The sequence below is a fragment of the Heptranchias perlo genome, chromosome 1 (assembly GCF_035084215.1).
Source record: "Heptranchias perlo isolate sHepPer1 chromosome 1, sHepPer1.hap1, whole genome shotgun sequence".
Lineage (NCBI taxonomy): Eukaryota > Metazoa > Chordata > Chondrichthyes > Hexanchiformes > Hexanchidae > Heptranchias > Heptranchias perlo.
Window position 1 is genome coordinate 108,926,078 of NC_090325.1, and position 21,870 is coordinate 108,947,947.

Below are 21,870 nucleotides of genomic sequence, written 5' to 3' on the forward strand. Positions count from 1 at the left end.
TATCCCATGGACCTGGTGTTATCTATCCCATGGACCCGGTGTTATCTATCCCATGGACCCAGTGTTATCTATCCATGGACCCAGTGTTATCTATCCCATGGACCCAGTGTTATCTATCCCATGGACCCAGTGTTATCTCTCACATGGACCCAGTGTTATCTCTCACATGGACCCGGTGTTATCTATCCCATGGACCCAGTGTTATCTATCACATGGACCCGGTGTTATCTATCCCATGGACCCGGTGTTATCTATCCCATGGACCCAGTGTTATCTATCCCATGGACCCGGTGTTATCTATCCCATGGACCCAGTGTTATCTATCACATGGACCCGATGTTATCTATCCCATGGACCCAGTGTTATCTATCCCATGGACCCAGTGTTATCTATCCCATGGACCCAGTGTTATCTATCACATGGACCCGATGTTATCTATCCCATGGACCTGGTGTTATCTATCACATGGACCTGGTGTTATCTATCACATGGACCCGATGTTATCTATCCCATGGACCTGGTGTTATCTATCACATGGACCTGGTGTTATCTATCACATGGACCCGATGTTATCTATCCCATGGACCTGGTGTTATCTATCCCATGGACCCGGTGTTATCTATCCCATGGACCCGGTGTTATCTATCCCATGGACCCGGTGTTATCTATCCCATGGACCCGGTGTTATCTATCACATGGACCCGGTGTTATCTATCCCATGGACCTGGTGTTATCTATCACATGGACCCGGTGTTATCTATCACATGGACCTGGTGTTATCTATCCCATGGACCCGATGTTATCTATCCCATGGACCCGGTGTTATCTATCCCATGGACCCGGTGTTATCTATCCCATGGACCCGGTGTTATCTATCACATGGACCTGGTGTTATCTCTCACATGGACCCAGTGTTATCTATCCCATGGACCCGGTGTTATCTATCCCATGGACCCGGTGTTATCTATCCCATGGACCCGGTGTTATCTATCACATGGACCCGGTGTTATCTATCACATGGACCCAGTGTTATCTATCCCATGGACCCGGTGTTATCGATCCCATGGACCCGGTGTTATCTATCCCATGGACCCGGTGTTATCTATCACATGGACCCGGTGTTATCTATCCCATGGACCCGGTGTTATCTATCCCATGGACCCGGTGTTATCTATCCCATGGACCCGGTGTTATCTATCCCATGGACCCGGTGTTATCTATCCCATGGACCCGGTGTTATCTATCACATGGACCCGGTGTTATCTATCCCATGGACCTGGTGTTATCTATCACATGGACCCGGTGTTATCTATCACATGGACCCAGTGTTATCTCTCACATGGACCCGGTGTTATCTATCACATGGACCCGGTGTTATCTATCACATGGACCCAGTGTTATCTATCACATGGACCCGGTGTTATCTATCCCATGGACCCGGTGTTATCTATCACATGGACCAAGTGTTATCTATCCCATGGACCTGGTGTTATCTATCCCATGGACCCAGTGTTATCTATCCCATGGACCTGGTGTTATCTATCCCATGGACCCGGTGTTATCTATCCCATGGACCCGGTGTTATCTATCACATGGACCTGGTGTTATCTATCACATGGACCCGGTGTTATCTATCCCATGGACCTGGTGTTATCTATCCCATGGACCCGGTGTTATCTATCCCATGGACCTGGTGTTATCTATCCCATGGACCTGGTGTTATCTATCCCATGGACCTGGTGTTATCTATCCCATGGACCTGGTGTTATCTATCCCATGGACCTGGTGTTATCTATCCCATGGACCTGGTGTTATCTATCCCATGGACCCGGTGTTATCTATCACATGGACCTGGTGTTATCTATCCCATGGACCCAGTGTTATCTATCCCATGGACCCAGTGTTATCTATCACATGGACCTGGTGTTATCTATCCCATGGACCTGGTGTTATCTATCACATGGACCCGGTGTTATCTATCCCATGGACCCAGTGTTATCTATCCATGGACCCGGTGTTATCTATCCCATGGACCCGGTGTTATCTATCCATGGACCTGGTGTTATCTATCCCATGGACCCAGTGTTATCTATCACATGGACCCGGTGTTATCTATCACATGGACCCGGTGTTATCTATCCCATGGACCCGGTGTTATCTATCCCATGGACCTGGTGTTATCTATCCCATGGACCCAGTGTTATCTATCCCATGGACCCAGTGTTATCTATCCATGGACCCGGTGTTATCTATCACATGGACCTGGTGTTATCTATCCCATGGACCCAGTGTTATCTATCCATGGACCCGGTGTTATCTATCACATGGACCTGGTGTTATCTATCACATGGACCCGGTGTTATCTATCACATGGACCCAGTGTTATCTATCCCATGGACCCAGTGTTATCTGTCCCATGGACCCGGTGTTATCTATCCATGGACCCGGTGTTATCTATCCCATGGACCCGGTGTTATCTATCCCATGGACCCGGTGTTATCTATCCCATGGACCCGGTGTTATCTATCCCATGGACCCAGTGTTATCTATCCCATGGACCCGGTGTTATCTATCCATGGACCCGGTGTTATCTATCACATGGACCCGGTGTTATCTATCCCATGGACCCGGTGTTATCTATCACATGGACCTGGTGTTATCTATCACATGGACCCGGTGTTATCTATCACATGGACCCGGTGTTATCTATCCCATGGACCCGGTGTTATCTATCCCATGGACCCGGTGTTATCTATCCCATGGACCCGGTGTTATCTATCACATGGACCTGGTGTTATCTATCACATGGACCCAGTGTTATCTATCCCATGAACCCGGTGTTATCTATCCCATGGACCTGGTGTTATCTCTCACATGGACCCGGTGTTATCTATCACATGGACCTGGTGTTATCTATCACATGGACCTGGTGTTATCTATCACATGGACCCGGTGTTATCTATCACATGGACCCGGTGTTATCTATCACATGGACCTGGTGTTATCTATCACATGGACCCAGTGTTATCTATCCCATGGACCCAGTGTTATCTATCACATGGACCCGATGTTATCTATCCCATGGACCCGGTGTTATCTATCCCATGGACCCGGTGTTATCTATCCCATGGACCCGGTGTTATCTATCACATGGACCCGATGTTATCTATCCATGGACCTGGTGTTATCTATCCCATGGACCCGGTGTTATCTATCCCATGGACCCGGTGTTATCTATCACATGGACCTGGTGTTATCTATCACATGGACCCGGTGTTATCTATCACATGGACCCGGTGTTATCTATCCCATGGACCCGGTGTTATCTATCACATGGACCTGGTGTTATCTATCACATGGACCTGGTGTTATCTATCCCATGGACCCGGTGTTATCTATCACATGGACCCGGTGTTATCTATCACATGGACCTGGTGTTATCTATCCCATGGACCCAGTGTTATCTATCACATGGACCCAGTGTTATCTCTCACATGGACCCGGTGTTATCTATCCCATGGACCTGGTGTTATCTATCCCATGGACCTGGTGTTATCTATCCCATGGACCTGGTGTTATCTATCACATGGACCCGGTGTTATCTATCCCATGGACCTGGTGTTATCTATCACATGGACCTGGTGTTATCTATCCCATGGACCTGGTGTTATCTATCACATGGACCCGGTGTTATCTATCCCATGGACCCAGTGTTATCTATCCATGGACCCGGTGTTATCTATCCCATGGACCCGGTGTTATCTATCCATGGACCTGGTGTTATCTATCCCATGGACCCAGTGTTATCTATCCCATGGACCCGGTGTTATCTATCACATGGACCCGGTGTTATCTGTCCCATGGACCCGGTGTTATCTATCCCATGGACCTGGTGTTATCTATCCCATGGACCCAGTGTTATCTATCCCATGGACCCAGTGTTATCTATCCATGGACCCGGTGTTATCTATCACATGGACCTGGTGTTATCTATCCCATGGACCCAGTGTTATCTATCCATGGACCCGGTGTTATCTATCACATGGACCTGGTGTTATCTATCACATGGACCCGGTGTTATCTATCACATGGACCCAGTGTTATCTATCCCATGGACCCAGTGTTATCTGTCCCATGGACCCGGTGTTATCTATCCATGGACCCGGTGTTATCTATCCCATGGACCCGGTGTTATCTATCCCATGGACCCAGTGTTATCTATCCCATGGACCCGGTGTTATCTATCCCATGGACCCAGTGTTATCTATCCCATGGACCCGGTGTTATCTATCCATGGACCCGGTGTTATCTATCCATGGACCCGGTGTTATCTATCCCATGGACCCAGTGTTATCTATCCCATGGACCCGGTGTTATCTATCACATGGACCCAGTGTTATCTATCACATGGACCCGGTGTTATCTATCCCATGGACCCGGTGTTATCTATCACATGGACCTGGTGTTATCTATCACATGGACCCAGTGTTATCTATCCCATGAACCCGGTGTTATCTATCCCATGGACCTGGTGTTATCTCTCACATGGACCCGGTGTTATCTATCACATGGACCTGGTGTTATCTATCACATGGACCTGGTGTTATCTATCACATGGACCCAGTGTTATCTATCACATGGACCTGGTGTTATCTATCACATGGACCCAGTGTTATCTATCCCATGGACCCAGTGTTATCTATCACATGGACCCGATGTTATCTATCCATGGACCTGGTGTTATCTATCCCATGGACCCGGTGTTATCTATCCCATGGACCCGGTGTTATCTATCACATGGACCTGGTGTTATCTATCACATGGACCCGATGTTATCTATCCATGGACCTGGTGTTATCTATCCCATGGACCTGGTGTTATCTATCCCATGGACCCGGTGTTATCTATCCCATGGACCTGGTGTTATCTATCACATGGACCCGGTGTTATCTATCCCATGGACCTGGTGTTATCTATCCCATGGACCTGGTGTTATCTATCCCATGGACCTGGTGTTATCTATCCCATGGACCTGGTGTTATCTATCCCATGGACCTGGTGTTATCTATCACATGGACCCGGTGTTATCTATCCCATGGACCCGGTGTTATCTATCCCATGGACCTGGTGTTATCTATCACATGGACCCGGTGTTATCTATCCCATGGACCCGGTGTTATCTATCACATGGACCCGGTGTTATCTATCACATGGACCCGGTGTTATCTATCCCATGGACCCAGTGTTATCTATCCCATGGACCCGGTGTTATCTATCCCATGGACCTGGTGTTATCTATCACATGGACCCGGTGTTATCTATCCCATGGACCCAGTGTTATCTATCCCATGGACCTGGTGTTATCTATCACATGGACCTGGTGTTATCTATCACATGGACCTGGTGTTATCTATCCCATGGACCCAGTGTTATCTATCCCATGGACCTGGTGTTATCTATCACATGGACCTGGTGTTATCTATCCCATTGACCCGGTGTTATCTATCCCATGGACCCGATGTTATCTGTCCCATGGACCCGATGTTATCTATCCCATGGACCCGGTGTTATCTATCCTATGGACCCGGTGTTATCTATCCCATGGACCCGGTGTTATCTATCCCATGGACCCGGTGTTATCTATCCCATGGACCCAGTGTTATCTATCACATGGACCCAGTGTTATCTATCCCATGGACCCAGTGTTATCTATCACATGGACCCAGTGTTATCTATCCCATGGACCCGGTGTTATCTATCCCATGGACCCGGTGTTATCTATCCCATGGACCCGGTGTTATCTATCACATGGACCCAGTGTTATCTATCCCATGGACCTGGTGTTATCTATCACATGGACCTGGTGTTATCTATCCCATGGACCCGGTGTTATCTATCCCATGGACCCGGTGTTATCTATCCCATGGACCTGGTGTTATCTATCACATGGACCTGGTGTTATCTATCCCATGGACCCGGTGTTATCTATCACATGGACCCGGTGTTATCTATCACATGGACCTGGTGTTATCTATCACATGGACCCGGTGTTATCTATCCCATGGACCCGGTGTTATCTATCCCATGGACCTGGTGTTATCTATCACATGGACCCGGTGTTATCTATCCCATGGACCCGGTGTTATCTATCCCATGGACCCGGTGTTATCTATCACATGGACCCGGTGTTATCTATCACATGGACCCGGTGTTATCTATCCCATGGACCCAGTGTTATCTATCCCATGGACCCGGTGTTATCTATCCCATGGACCTGGTGTTATCTATCACATGGACCCGGTGTTATCTATCCCATGGACCCAGTGTTATCTATCCCATGGACCTGGTGTTATCTATCACATGGACCTGGTGTTATCTATCACATGGACCTGGTGTTATCTATCCCATGGACCCAGTGTTATCTATCCCATGGACCTGGTGTTATCTATCACATGGACCTGGTGTTATCTATCCCATTGACCCGGTGTTATCTATCCCATGGACCCGATGTTATCTATCCCATGGACCCGATGTTATCTATCCTATGGACCCGGTGTTATCTATCCCATGGACCCGGTGTTATCTATCCCATGGACCCGGTGTTATCTATCCCATGGACCCAGTGTTATCTATCACATGGACCCAGTGTTATCTATCCCATGGACCCAGTGTTATCTATCACATGGACCCAGTGTTATCTATCCCATGGACCCGGTGTTATCTATCCCATGGACCCGGTGTTATCTATCCCATGGACCCGGTGTTATCTATCCCATGGACCCGGTGTTATCTATCACATGGACCCAGTGTTATCTATCCCATGGACCTGGTGTTATCTATCACATGGACCTGGTGTTATCTATCCCATGGACCCGGTGTTATCTATCCCATGGACCCGGTGTTATCTATCCCATGGACCTGGTGTTATCTATCACATGGACCTGGTGTTATCTATCCCATGGACCCGGTGTTATCTATCACATGGACCCGGTGTTATCTATCACATGGACCTGGTGTTATCTATCACATGGACCTGGTGTTATCTATCCCATGGACCCGGTGTTATCTATCCCATGGACCCGGTGTTATCTATCCCATGGACCCGGTGTTATCTATCCATGGACCCAGTGTTATCTATCCCATGGACCCGGTGTTATCTATCCCATGGACCCGGTGTTATCTATCCCATGGACCCGGTGTTATCTATCCCATGGACCCGGTGTTATCTATCACATGGACCCGGTGTTATCTATCACATGGACCCGGTGTTATCTATCCCATGGACCTGGTGTTATCTATCCCATGGACCCAGTGTTATCTATCCCATGGACCCAGTGTTATCTCTCACATGGACCCGGTGTTATCTATCCCATGGACCCAGTGTTATCTCTCACATGGACCCGGTGTTATCTATCCCATGGACCCGGTGTTATCTATCCCATGGACCCGGTGTTATCTATCCCATGGACCCAGTGTTATCTATCCCATGGACCCAGTGTTATCTATCACATGGACCCGGTGTTATCTATCACATGGACCCGGTGTTATCTATCCCATGGACCCGGTGTTATCTATCCCATGGACCCGGTGTTATCTATCCCATGGACCCGGTGTTATCTATCACATGGACCTGGTGTTATCTATCACATGGACCTGGTGTTATCTATCCCATGGACCTGGTGTTATCTATCACATGGACCCGGTGTTATCTATCCCATGGACCCGGTGTTATCTATCCCATGGACCCGATGTTATCTATCACATGGACCCGGTGTTATCTATCCCATGGACCCGGTGTTATCTATCACATGGACCCAGTGTTATCTATCCCATGGACCCAGTGTTATCTATCCCATGGACCTGGTGTTATCTATCACATGGACCCAGTGTTATCTATCCCATGGACCCAGTGTTATCTATCCCATGGACCCGGTGTTATCTATCACATGGACCCAGTGTTATCTATCCCATGGACCCAGTGTTATCTATCCCATGGACCTGGTGTTATCTATCCCATGGACCCAGTGTTATCTATCACATGGACCCGGTGTTATCTATCCCATGGACCCGGTGTTATCTATCCCATGGACCTGGTGTTATCTATCCCATGGACCCGGTGTTATCTATCCCATGGACCCGGTGTTATCTATCACATGGACCCAGTGTTATCTATCCCATGGACCCAGTGTTATCTATCCCATGGACCTGGTGTTATCTATCCCATGGACCCAGTGTTATCTATCCCATGGACCTGGTGTTATCTGTCACATGGACCCGGTGTTATCTATCCCATGGACCCAGTGTTATCTATCCCATGGACCTGGTGTTATCTATCACATGGACCCGGTGTTATCTGTCCCATGGACCTGGTGTTATCTATCCCATGGACCCAGTGTTATCTATCCCATGGACCTGGTGTTATCTATCCCATGGACCCAGTGTTATCTATCCCATGGACCTGGTGTTATCTGTCACATGGACCCGGTGTTATCTATCCCATGGACCCAGTGTTATCTATCCCATGGACCCGGTGTTATCTATCACATGGACCCGGTGTTATCTATCCCATGGACCTGGTGTTATCTATCCCATGGACCCAGTGTTATCTATCCCATGGACCTGGTGTTATCTATCCCATGGACCCGGTGTTATCTATCCCATGGACCCAGTGTTATCTATCCCATGGACCTGGTGTTATCTGTCACATGGACCCGGTGTTATCTATCCCATGGACCCAGTGTTATCTATCCCATGGACCTGGTGTTATCTATCCCATGGACCCGGTGTTATCTATCCCATGGACCCAGTGTTATCTATCCCATGGACCTGGTGTTATCTGTCACATGGACCCGGTGTTATCTATCACATGGACCCGGTGTTATCTATCACATGGACCCGGTGTTATCTGTCACATGGACCCGGTGTTATCTATCCATGGACCTGGTGTTATCTATCCTATGGACCCAGTGTTATCTATCCCATGGACCCGATGTTATCTATCCATGGACCCAGTGTTATCTATCCCATGGACCCAGTGTTATCTATCACATGGACCTGGTGTTATCTATCCCATGGACCCAGTGTTATCTATCCCATGGACCCGCTGTTATCTATCCCATGGACCTGGTGTTATCTATCCCATGGACCCGGTGTTATCTATCCATGGACCTGGTGTTATCTATCCTATGGACCCAGTGTTATCTATCACATGGACCCGATGTTATCTATCCTATGGACCCAGTGTTATCGATCACATGGACCTGGTGTTATCTATCCCATGGACCCAGTGTTATCTATCCCATGGACCTGGTGTTATCTATCCCATGGACCTGGTGTTATCTATCCCATGGACCCGGTGTTATCTATCCCATGGACCCAGTGTTATCTATCACATGGACCTGGTGTTATCTATCCCATGGACCCAGTGTTATCTATCCCATGGACCTGGTGTTATCTGTCACATGGACCCGGTGTTATCTATCACATGGACCCGGTGTTATCTGTCACATGGACCCGGTGTTATCTATCCCATGGACCTGGTGTTATCTGTCACATGGACCCAGTGTTATCTATCACATGGACCCGGTGTTATCTATCCATGGACCCGGTGTTATCTATCCCATGGACCCGGTGTTATCTATCCCATGGACCTGGTGTTATCTGTCACATGGACCTGGTGTTATCTATCCCATGGACCTGGTGTTATCTATCCCATGGACCTGGTGTTATCTATCCCATGGACCTGGTGTTATCTATCCCATGGACCCGGTGTTATCTATCCCATGGACCCGGTGTTATCTATCCCATGGACCTGGTGTTATCTATCCCATGGACCTGGTGTTATCTATCCCATGGACCTGGTGTTATCTATCCCATGGACCCGGTGTTATCTATCCCATGGACCCGGTGTTATCTATCCCATGGACCCGGTGTTATCTATCCCATGGACCTGGTGTTATCTATCCCATGGACCCGGTGTTATCTATCCTGTGGACCCGGTGTTATCTATCCCATGGACCCGGTGTTATCTATCCCATGGACCCAGTGTTATCTATCCCATGGACCTGGTGTTATCTATCCCATGGACCTGGTGTTATCTATCCCATGGACCCAGTGTTATCTATCCCATGGACCCAGTGTTATCTATCCCATGGACCTGGTGTTATCTATCCCATGGACCTGGTGTTATCTATCCCATGGACCTGGTGTTATCTATCCATGGACCTGGTGTTATCTGTCACATGGACCCAGTGTTATCTATCACATGGACCCGGTGTTATCTATCCATGGACCTGGTGTTATCTATCCCATGGACCCGGTGTTATCTATTCCATGGACCCGGTGTTATCTATCCCATGGACCCCGTGTTATCTATCCCATGGACCTGGTGTTATCTGTCACATGGACCTGGTGTTATCTATCCCATGGACCCGGTGTTATCTATCACATGGACCCGGTGTTATCTATCCCATGGACCCGGTGTTATCTATCCCATGGACCCGGTGTTATCTATCACATGGACCTGGTGTTATCTATCCCATGGACCCGGTGTTATCTATCACATGGACCCGGTGTTATCTATCACATGGACCCAGTGTTATCTATCACATGGACCCGGTGTTATCTATCCCATGGACCCGGTGTTATCTATCCCATGGACCCGGTGTTATCTATCCCATGGACCCGGTGTTATCTATCACATGGACCCGGTGTTATCTATCACATGGACCCAGTGTTATCTATCACATGGACCCGGTGTTATCTATCCCATGGACCCGGTGTTATCTATCCCATGGACCCGGTGTTATCTATCACATGGACCCGGTGTTATCTATCACATGGACCCAGTGTTATCTATCACATGGACCCGGTGTTATCTATCACATGGACCCGGTGTTATCTATCACATGGACCCAGTGTTATCTATCACATGGACCCGGTGTTATCTATCACATGGACCCGGTGTTATCTATCCCATGGACCCGGTGTTATCTATCCCATGGACCCGGTGTTATCTATCCCATGGACCTGGTGTTATCTATCACATGGACCCGGTGTTATCTATCCCATCACCCGGTGTTATCTATCCCATGGACCTGGTGTTATCTATCCCATGGACCCGGTGTTATCTATCCCATGGACCCGGTGTTATCTATCACATGGACCTGGTGTTATCTATCACATGGACCCGGTGTTATCTATCCATGGACCCAGTGTTATCTATCACATGGACCTGGTGTTATCTATCACATGGACCCAGTGTTATCTATCCCATGGACCTGGTGTTATCTATCCCATGGACCCAGTGTTATCTATCACATGGACCCGGTGTTATCTATCACATGGACCCGGTGTTATCTATCCCATGGACCCGGTGTTATCTATCCCATGGACCCAGTGTTATCTATCACATGGACCCGGTGTTATCTATCACATGGACCCAGTGTTATCTATCCCATGGACCCGGTGTTATCTATCACATGGACCCAGTGTTATCTATCCCATGGACCCGGTGTTATCTATCCCATGGACCCAGTGTTATCTATCACATGGACCCGGTGTTATCTATCACATGGACCCAGTGTTATCTATCCCATGGACCTGGTGTTATCTATCCCATGGACCCAGTGTTATCTATCACATGGACCCGGTGTTATCTATCCCATGGACCCGGTGTTATCTATCCCATGGACCCGGTGTTATCTATCACATGGACCCAGTGTTATCTATCCCATGGACCTGGTGTTATCTATCCCATGGACCTGGTGTTATCTATCCCATGGACCCAGTGTTATCTATCTCATGGACCTGGTGTTATCTGTCACATGGACCCAGTGTTATCTATCACATGGACCTGGTGTTATCTATCACATGGACCTGGTGTTATCTGTCACATGGACCCAGTGTTATCTATCACATGGACCCGGTGTTATCTATCCCATGGACCCGGTGTTATCTATCCCATGGACCTGGTGTTATCTATCACATGGACCCGGTGTTATCTATCCTATGGACCCAGTGTTATCTATCACATGGACCCGGTGTTATCTATCACATGGACCCGGTGTTATCTATCACATGGACCTGGTGTTATCTATCACATGGACCCGGTGTTATCTATCCTATGGACCCAGTGTTATCTATCACATGGACCTGGTGTTATCTATCACATGGACCCGGTGTTATCTATCCCATGGACCCAGTGTTATCTATCACATGGACCCGGTGTTATCTATCCTATGGACCCGGTGTTATCTATCCCATGGACCCGGTGTTATCTATCACATGGACCTGGTGTTATCTATCACATGGACCTGGTGTTATCTATCACATGGACCCGGTGTTATCTATCCCATGGACCCAGTGTTATCTATCACATGGACCCGGTGTTATCTATCCCATGGACCCAGTGTTATCTATCACATGGACCTGGTGTTATCTATCACATGGACCCGGTGTTATCTATCACATGGACCCGGTGTTATCTATCACATGGACCTGGTGTTATCTATCACATGGACCCGGTGTTATCTATCCTATGGACCCAGTGTTATCTATCACATGGACCTGGTGTTATCTATCCCATGGACCCAGTGTTATCTATCCCATGGACCTGGTGTTATCTATCCCATGGACCTGGTGTTATCTATCCTATGGACCCGGTGTTATCTATCACATGGACCTGGTGTTATCTATCCCATGGACCCGGTGTTATCTATCACATGGACCTGGTGTTATCTATCCCATGGACCCGGTGTTATCTATCACATGGACCTGGTGTTATCTATCCCATGGACCCTGTGTTATCTATCCATGGACCCGGTGTTATCTATCACATGGACCCGGTGTTATCTATCACATGGACCCGGTGTTATCTATCCCATGGACCCGGTGTTATCTATCACATGGACCCGGTGTTATCTATCACATGGACCCGGTGTTATCTATCACATGGACCCGGTGTTATCTATCCCATGGACCCGGTGTTATCTATCCCATGGACCCAGTGTTATCTATCCCATGGACCCGGTGTTATCTATCCCATGGACCCGGTGTTATCTATCACATGGACCTGGTGTTATCTATCCCATGGACCCGGTGTTATCTATCCCATGGACCTGGTGTTATCTATCACATGGACCTGGTGTTATCTATCACATGGACCTGGTGTTATCTATCAAATGGACCCAGTGTTATCTATCACATGGACCCGGTGTTATCTATCCCATGGACCCGGTGTTATCTATCACATGGACCCAGTGTTATCTATCCCATGGACCCAGTGTTATCTATCACATGGACCCAGTGTTATCTATCACATGGACCTGGTGTTATCTATCCCATGGACCTGGTGTTATCTATCCCATGGACCCGGTGTTATCTATCCCATGGACCTGGTGTTATCTATCCCATGGACCTGGTGTTATCTATCACATGGACCTGGTGTTATCTATCCCATGGACCCAGTGTTATCTATCACATGGACCTGGTGTTATCTATCCCATGGACCCGGTGTTATCTATCCCATGGACCTGGTGTTATCTATCACATGGACCTGGTGTTATCTATCACATGGACCCGGTGTTATCTATCACATGGACCCGGTGTTATCTATCCCATGGACCCGGTGTTATCTATCACATGGACCCAGTGTTATCTATCCCATGGACCCAGTGTTATCTATCCCATGGACCCGGTGTTATCAATCACATGGACCCAGTGTTATCTATCCCATGGACCCAGTGTTATCTATCCCATGGACCCGGTGTTATCTATCACATGGACCTGGTGTTATCTATCACATGGACCCGGTGTTATCTATCACATGGACCCGGTGTTATCTATCCTATGGACCCAGTGTTATCTATCACATGGACCCGGTGTTATCTATCACATGGACCCGGTGTTATCTATCACATGGACCCGGTGTTATCTATCACATGGACCTGGTGTTATCTATCACATGGACCCGGTGTTATCTATCACATGGACCCGGTGTTATCTATCACATGGACCCGGTGTTATCTATCACATGGACCTGGTGTTATCTATCCCATGGACCCGGTGTTATCTATCCTATGGACCCAGTGTTATCTATCACATGGACCCGGTGTTATCTATCACATGGACCTGGTGTTATCTATCACATGGACCCGGTGTTATCTATCACATGGACCCGGTGTTATCTATCCCATGGACCCGGTGTTATCTATCACATGGACCCAGTGTTATCTATCCCATGGACCTGGTGTTATCTATCCCATGGACCTGGTGTTATCTATCACATGGACCCGGTGTTATCTATTCCATGGACCCGGTGTTATCTATCACATGGACCCAGTGTTATCTATCCCATGGACCCGGTGTTATCTATCCCATGGACCTGGTGTTATCTATCACATGGACCTGGTGTTATCTATTCCATGGACCCGGTGTTATCTATCACATGGACCTGGTGTTATCTATCACATGGACCTGGTGTTATCTATTCCATGGACCCGGTGTTATCTATCACATGGACCCAGTGTTATCTATCACATGGACCCGGTGTTATCTATCACATGGACCTGGTGTTATCTATCACATGGACGTGGTGTTATCTATTCCATGGACCCGGTGTTATCTATCACATGGACCCAGTGTTATCTATCCCATGGACCCGGTGTTATCTATCCCATGGACCCAGTGTTATCTATCCCATGGACCCAGTGTTATCTATCACATGGACCCAGTGTTATCTATCCATGGACCCGGTGTTATCTATCACATGGACCCAGTGTTATCTATCCCATGGACCCAGTGTTATCTATCACATGGACCCAGTGTTATCTATCCATGGACCCAGTGTTATCTATCACATGGACCCGGTGTTATCTATCACATGGACCCGGTGTTATCTATCACATGGACCTGGTGTTATCTATCACATGGACCCGGTGTTATCTATCACATGGACCCGGTGTTATCTATCACATGGACCCGGTGTTATCTATCCCATGGACCCGGTGTTATCTATCCCATGGACCCGGTGTTATCTATCCCATGGACCCGGTGTTATCTATCCCATGGACCCGGTGTTATCTACCCCATGGACCCGGTGTTATCTATCACATGGACCCGGTGTTATCTATCCCATGGACCCAGTGTTATCTATCCCATGGACCCAGTGTTATCTATCCCATGGACCCGGTGTTATCTATCCCATGGACCCGGTGTTATCTATCACATGGACCCAGTGTTATCTATCCCATGGACCCAGTGTTATCTATCCCATGGACCCGGTGTTATCTATCACATGGACCCGGTGTTATCTATCCCATGGACCCGGTGTTATCTATCACATGGACCCAGTGTTATCTATCACATGGACCCAGTGTTATCTATCCCATGGACCCAGTGTTATCTATCCCATGGACCCGGTGTTATCTATCACATGGACCCGGTGTTATCTATCCCATGGACCCAGTGTTATCTATCACATGGACCCGGTGTTATCTATCCCATGGACCTGGTGTTATCTATCACATGGACCCGGTGTTATCTATCCCATGGACCCAGTGTTATCTATCCCATGGACCTGGTGTTATCTATCACATGGACCCGGTGTTATCTGTCACATGGACCTGGTGTTATCTATCACATGGACCCGGTGTTATCTATCACATGGACCCGGTGTTATCTATCACATGGACTTGGTGTTATCTGTCACATGGACCTGGTGTTATCTATCACATGGACCTGGTGTTATCTATCCCATGGACCTGGTGTTATCTGTCACATGGACCTGGTGTTATCTGTCACATGGACCCGGTGTTATCTATCACATGGACCCGGTGTTATCTATCCCATGGACCTGGTGTTATCTGTCACATGGACCTGGTGTTATCTGTCACATGGACCCGGTGTTATCTATCACATGGACCCGGTGTTATCTATCACATGTACTTGGTGTTATCTGTCACATGGACCTGGTGTTATCTATCACATGGACCTGGTGTTATCTATCCCATGGACCTGGTGTTATCTGTCACATGGACCTGGTGTTATCTGTCACATGGACCCGGTGTTATCTATCACATGGACCCGGTGTTATCTATCCCATGGACCTGGTGTTATCTGTCACATGGACCTGGTGTTATCTGTCACATGGACCCGGTGTTATCTATCACATGGACCCGGTGTTATCTATCACATGGACCCAGTGTTATCTATCCCATGGACCCGGTGTTATCTATCCCATGGACCTGGTGTTATCTATCACATGGACCTGGTGTTATCTATCACATGGACCCGGTGTTATCTATCCCATGGACCCGGTGTTATCTATCACATGGACCTGGTGTTATCTATCACATGGACCCGGTGTTATCTGTCACATGGACCCGGTGTTATCTATCACATGGACCCGGTGTTATCTATCCCATGGACCTGGTGTTATCTGTCACATGGACCTGGTGTTATCTGTCACATGGACCCGGTGTTATCTATCACATGGACCCGGTGTTATCTATCACATGGACCCGGTGTTATCTATCACATGGACCCAGTGTTATCTATCCCATGGACCCGGTGTTATCTATCCCATGGACCTGGTGTTATCTATCACATGGACCTGGTGTTATCTATCACATGGACCCGGTGTTATCTATCCCATGGACCCGGTGTTATCTATCCCATGGACCTGGTGTTATCTATCCCATGGACCTGGTGTTATCTATCACATGGACCTGGTGTTATCTATCACATGGACCTGGTGTTATCTGTCACATGGACCCGGTGTTATCTATCCCATGGACCTGGTGTTATCTATCACATGGACCCGGTGTTATCTGTCACATGGACCCGGTGTTATCTATCACATGGACCCGGTGTTATCTATCCCATGGACCTGGTGTTATCTGTCACATGGACCTGGTGTTATCTGTCACATGGACCCGGTGTTATCTATCACATGGACCCGGTGTTATCTATCACATGGACCCGGTGTTATCTATCACATGGACCCAGTGTTATCTATCCCATGGACCCGGTGTTATCTATCCCATGGACCTGGTGTTATCTATCACATGGACCTGGTGTTATCTATCACATGGACCCGGTGTTATCTATCCCATGGACCCGGTGTTATCTATCCCATGGACCTGGTGTTATCTATCCCATGGACCTGGTGTTATCTATCACATGGACCTGGTGTTATCTATCACAAGGACCTGGTGTTATCTGTCACATGGACCCGGTGTTATCTATCCCATGGACCTGGTGTTATCTATCACATGGACCCGGTGTTATCTATCCCATGGACCTGGTGTTATCTATCACATGGACCTGGTGTTATCTATCACATGGACCTGGTGTTATCTGTCACATGGACCTGGTGTTATCTGTCGCATGGACCCGGTGTTATCTATCACATGGACCCGGTGTTATCTGTCACATGGACCCAGTGTTATCTGTCACATGGACCTGGTGTTATCTGTCACATGGACCCAGTGTTATCTGTCACATGGACCTGGTGTTATCTGTCACATGGACCCAGTGTTATCTATCACATGGACCCGGTGTTATCTGTCACATGGACCCAGTGTTATCTATCCCATGGACCCGGTGTTATCTATCCCATGGACCCAGTGTTATCTATCCCATGGACCCGGTGTTATCTATCACATGGACCCAGTGTTATCTATCACATGGACCCGGTGTTATCTGTCACATGGACCCAGTGTTATCTATCACATGGACCCGGTGTTATCTATCCCATGGACCCAGTGTTATCTATCCCATGGACCCGGTGTTATCTATCCCATGGACCTGGTGTTATCTATCACATGGACCCGGTGTTATCTATCCCATGGACCCGATGTTATCTATCACATGGACCCGGTGTTATCTATCCCATGGACCTGGTGTTATCTATCACATGGACCCGGTGTTATCTATCCCATGGACCTGGTGTTATCTATCACATGGACCCGGTGTTATCTATCCCATGGACCTGGTGTTATCTATCACATGGACCTGGTGTTATCTATCACATGGACCCAGTGTTATCTATCACATGGACCCGGTGTTATCTGTCACATGGACCCAGTGTTATCTATCACATGGACCCGGTGTTATCTGTCACATGGACCCAGTGTTATCTATCCCATGGACCCGGTGTTATCTATCACATGGACCCAGTGTTATCTATCCCATGGACCTGGTGTTATCTCTCACATGGACCCGGTGTTATCTATCACATGGACCCGGTGTTATCTATCACATGGACCCGGTGTTATCTATCCTATGGACCCAGTGTTATCTATCACATGGACCTGGTGTTATCTATCACATGGACCCGGTGTTATCTATCACATGGACCCGGTGTTATCTATCACATGGACCTGGTGTTATCTATCACATGGACCCGGTGTTATCTATCACATGGACCCGGTGTTATCTATCACATGGACCCGGTGTTATCTATCACATGGACCTGGTGTTATCTATCCCATGGACCCGGTGTTATCTATCCTATGGACCCAGTGTTATCTATCACATGGACCCGGTGTTATCTATCACATGGACCTGGTGTTATCTATCACATGGACCCGGTGTTATCTATCACATGGACCCGGTGTTATCTATCCCATGGACCCGGTGTTATCTATCACATGGACCCAGTGTTATCTATCCCATGGACCTGGTGTTATCTATCCCATGGACCTGGTGTTATCTATCACATGGACCCGGTGTTATCTATTCCATGGACCCGGTGTTATCTATCACATGGACCCAGTGTTATCTATCCCATGGACCCGGTGTTATCTATCCCATGGACCTGGTGTTATCTATCACATGGACCTGGTGTTATCTATTCCATGGACCCGGTGTTATCTATCACATGGACCTGGTGTTATCTATCACATGGACCTGGTGTTATCTATTCCATGGACCCGGTGTTATCTATCACATGGACCCAGTGTTATCTATCACATGGACCCGGTGTTATCTATCACATGGACCTGGTGTTATCTATCACATGGACGTGGTGTTATCTATTCCATGGACCCGGTGTTATCTATCACATGGACCCGGTGTTATCTATCCCATGGACCCGGTGTTATCTATCCCATGGACCCAGTGTTATCTATCCCATGGACCCAGTGTTATCTATCACATGGACCCAGTGTTATCTATCCATGGACCCGGTGTTATCTATCACATGGACCCAGTGTTATCTATCCCATGGACCCAGTGTTATCTATCACATGGACCCAGTGTTATCTATCCATGGACCCAGTGTTATCTATCACATGGACCCGGTGTTATCTATCACATGGACCCGGTGTTATCTATCACATGGACCTGGTGTTATCTATCACATGGACCCGGTGTTATCTATCACATGGACCCGGTGTTATCTATCACATGGACCCGGTGTTATCTATCCCATGGACCCGGTGTTATCTATCCCATGGACCCGGTGTTATCTATCCCATGGACCCGGTGTTATCTATCCCATGGACCCGGTGTTATCTATCCCATGGACCCGGTGTTATCTATCACATGGACCCGGTGTTATCTATCCCATGGACCCAGTGTTATCTATCCCATGGACCCAGTGTTATCTATCCCATGGACCCGGTGTTATCTATCCCATGGACCCGGTGTTATCTATCACATGGACCCAGTGTTATCTATCCCATGGACCCAGTGTTATCTATCCCATGGACCCGGTGTTATCTATCACATGGACCCGGTGTTATCTATCCCATGGACCCGGTGTTATCTATCACATGGACCCAGTGTTATCTATCACATGGACCCAGTGTTATCTATCCCATGGACCCAGTGTTATCTATCCCATGGACCCGGTGTTATCTATCACATGGACCCGGTGTTATCTATCCCATGGACCCAGTGTTATCTATCACATGGACCCGGTGTTATCTATCCCATGGACCTGGTGTTATCTATCACATGGACCCGGTGTTATCTATCCCATGGACCCAGTGTTATCTATCCCATGGACCTGGTGTTATCTATCACATGGACCCGGTGTTATCTGTCACATGGACCTGGTGTTATCTATCACATGGACCCGGTGTTATCTATCACATGGACCCGGTGTTATCTATCACATGGACTTGGTGTTATCTGTCACATGGACCTGGTGTTATCTATCACATGGACCTGGTGTTATCTATCCCATGGACCTGGTGTTATCTGTCACATGGACCTGGTGTTATCTGTCACATGGACCCGGTGTTATCTATCACATGGACCCGGTGTTATCTATCCCATGGACCTGGTGTTATCTGTCACATGGACCTGGTGTTATCTGTCACATGGACCCGGTGTTATCTATCACATGGACCCGGTGTTATCTATCACATGTACTTGGTGTTATCTGTCACATGGACCTGGTGTTATCTATCACATGGACCTGGTGTTATCTATCCCATGGACCTGGTGTTATCTGTCACATGGACCTGGTGTTATCTGTCACATGGACCCGGTGTTATCTATCACATGGACCCGGTGTTATCTATCCCATGGACCTGGTGTTATCTGTCACATGGACCTGGTGTTATCTGTCACATGGACCCGGTGTTATCTATCACATGGACCCGGTGTTATCTATCACATGGACCCAGTGTTATCTATCCCATGGACCCGGTGTTATCTATCCCATGGACCTGGTGTTATCTATCACATGGACCTGGTGTTATCTATCACATGGACCCGGTGTTATCTATCCCATGGACCCGGTGTTATCTATCACATGGACCTGGTGTTATCTATCACATGGACCCGGTGTTATCTGTCACATGGACCCGGTGTTATCTATCACATGGACCCGGTGTTATCTATCCCATGGACCTGGTGTTATCTGTCACATGGACCTGGTGTTATCTGTCACATGGACCCGGTGTTATCTATCACATGGACCCGGTGTTATCTATCACATGGACCCGGTGTTATCTATCACATGGACCCAGTGTTATCTATCCCATGGACCCGGTGTTATCTATCCCATGGACCTGGTGTTATCTATCACATGGACCTGGTGTTATCTATCACATGGACCCGGTGTTATCTATCCCATGGACCTGGTGTTATCTATCACATGGACCCGGTGTTATCTGTCACATGGACCCGGTGTTATCTATCACATGGACCCGGTGTTATCTATCCCATGGACCTGGTGTTATCTGTCACATGGACCCGGTGTTATCTGTCACATGGACCCGGTGTTATCTATCACATGGACCCGGTGTTATCTATCACATGGACCCGGTGTTATCTATCACATGGACCCAGTGTTATCTATCCCATGGACCCGGTGTTATCTATCCCATGGACCTGGTGTTATCTATCACATGGACCTGGTGTTATCTATCACATGGACCCGGTGTTATCTATCCCATGGACCCGGTGTTATCTATCCCATGGACCTGGTGTTATCTATCCCATGGACCTGGTGTTATCTATCACATGGACCTGGTGTTATCTATCACATGGACCCGGTGTTATCTATCCCATGGACCTGGTGTTATCTATCACATGGACCCGGTGTTATCTATCCCATGGACCTGGTGTTATCTATCACATGGACCTGGTGTTATCTATCACATGGACCTGGTGTTATCTGTCACATGGACCTGGTGTTATCTGTCACATGGACCCGGTGTTATCTATCACATGGACCCGGTGTTATCTGTCACATGGACCCAGTGTTATCTGTCACATGGACCTGGTGTTATCTGTCACATGGACCCAGTGTTATCTGTCACATGGACCTGGTGTTATCTGTCACATGGACCCAGTGTTATCTATCACATGGACCCGGTGTTATCTGTCACATGGACCCAGTGTTATCTATCC

The 21,870-nt window shown here is 48.0% G+C and overlaps 1 protein-coding gene across 1 annotated transcript in view; it reads right to left on the bottom strand.

Annotated features, from left to right (window-relative positions):
• The window catches only part of LOC137338514 (ADP-ribosyl cyclase/cyclic ADP-ribose hydrolase 1-like), an 83,415-nt gene that overhangs the window by 38,787 nt on the left and 22,758 nt on the right, over nucleotides 1–21,870 (bottom strand). The window lies entirely within an intron of this gene.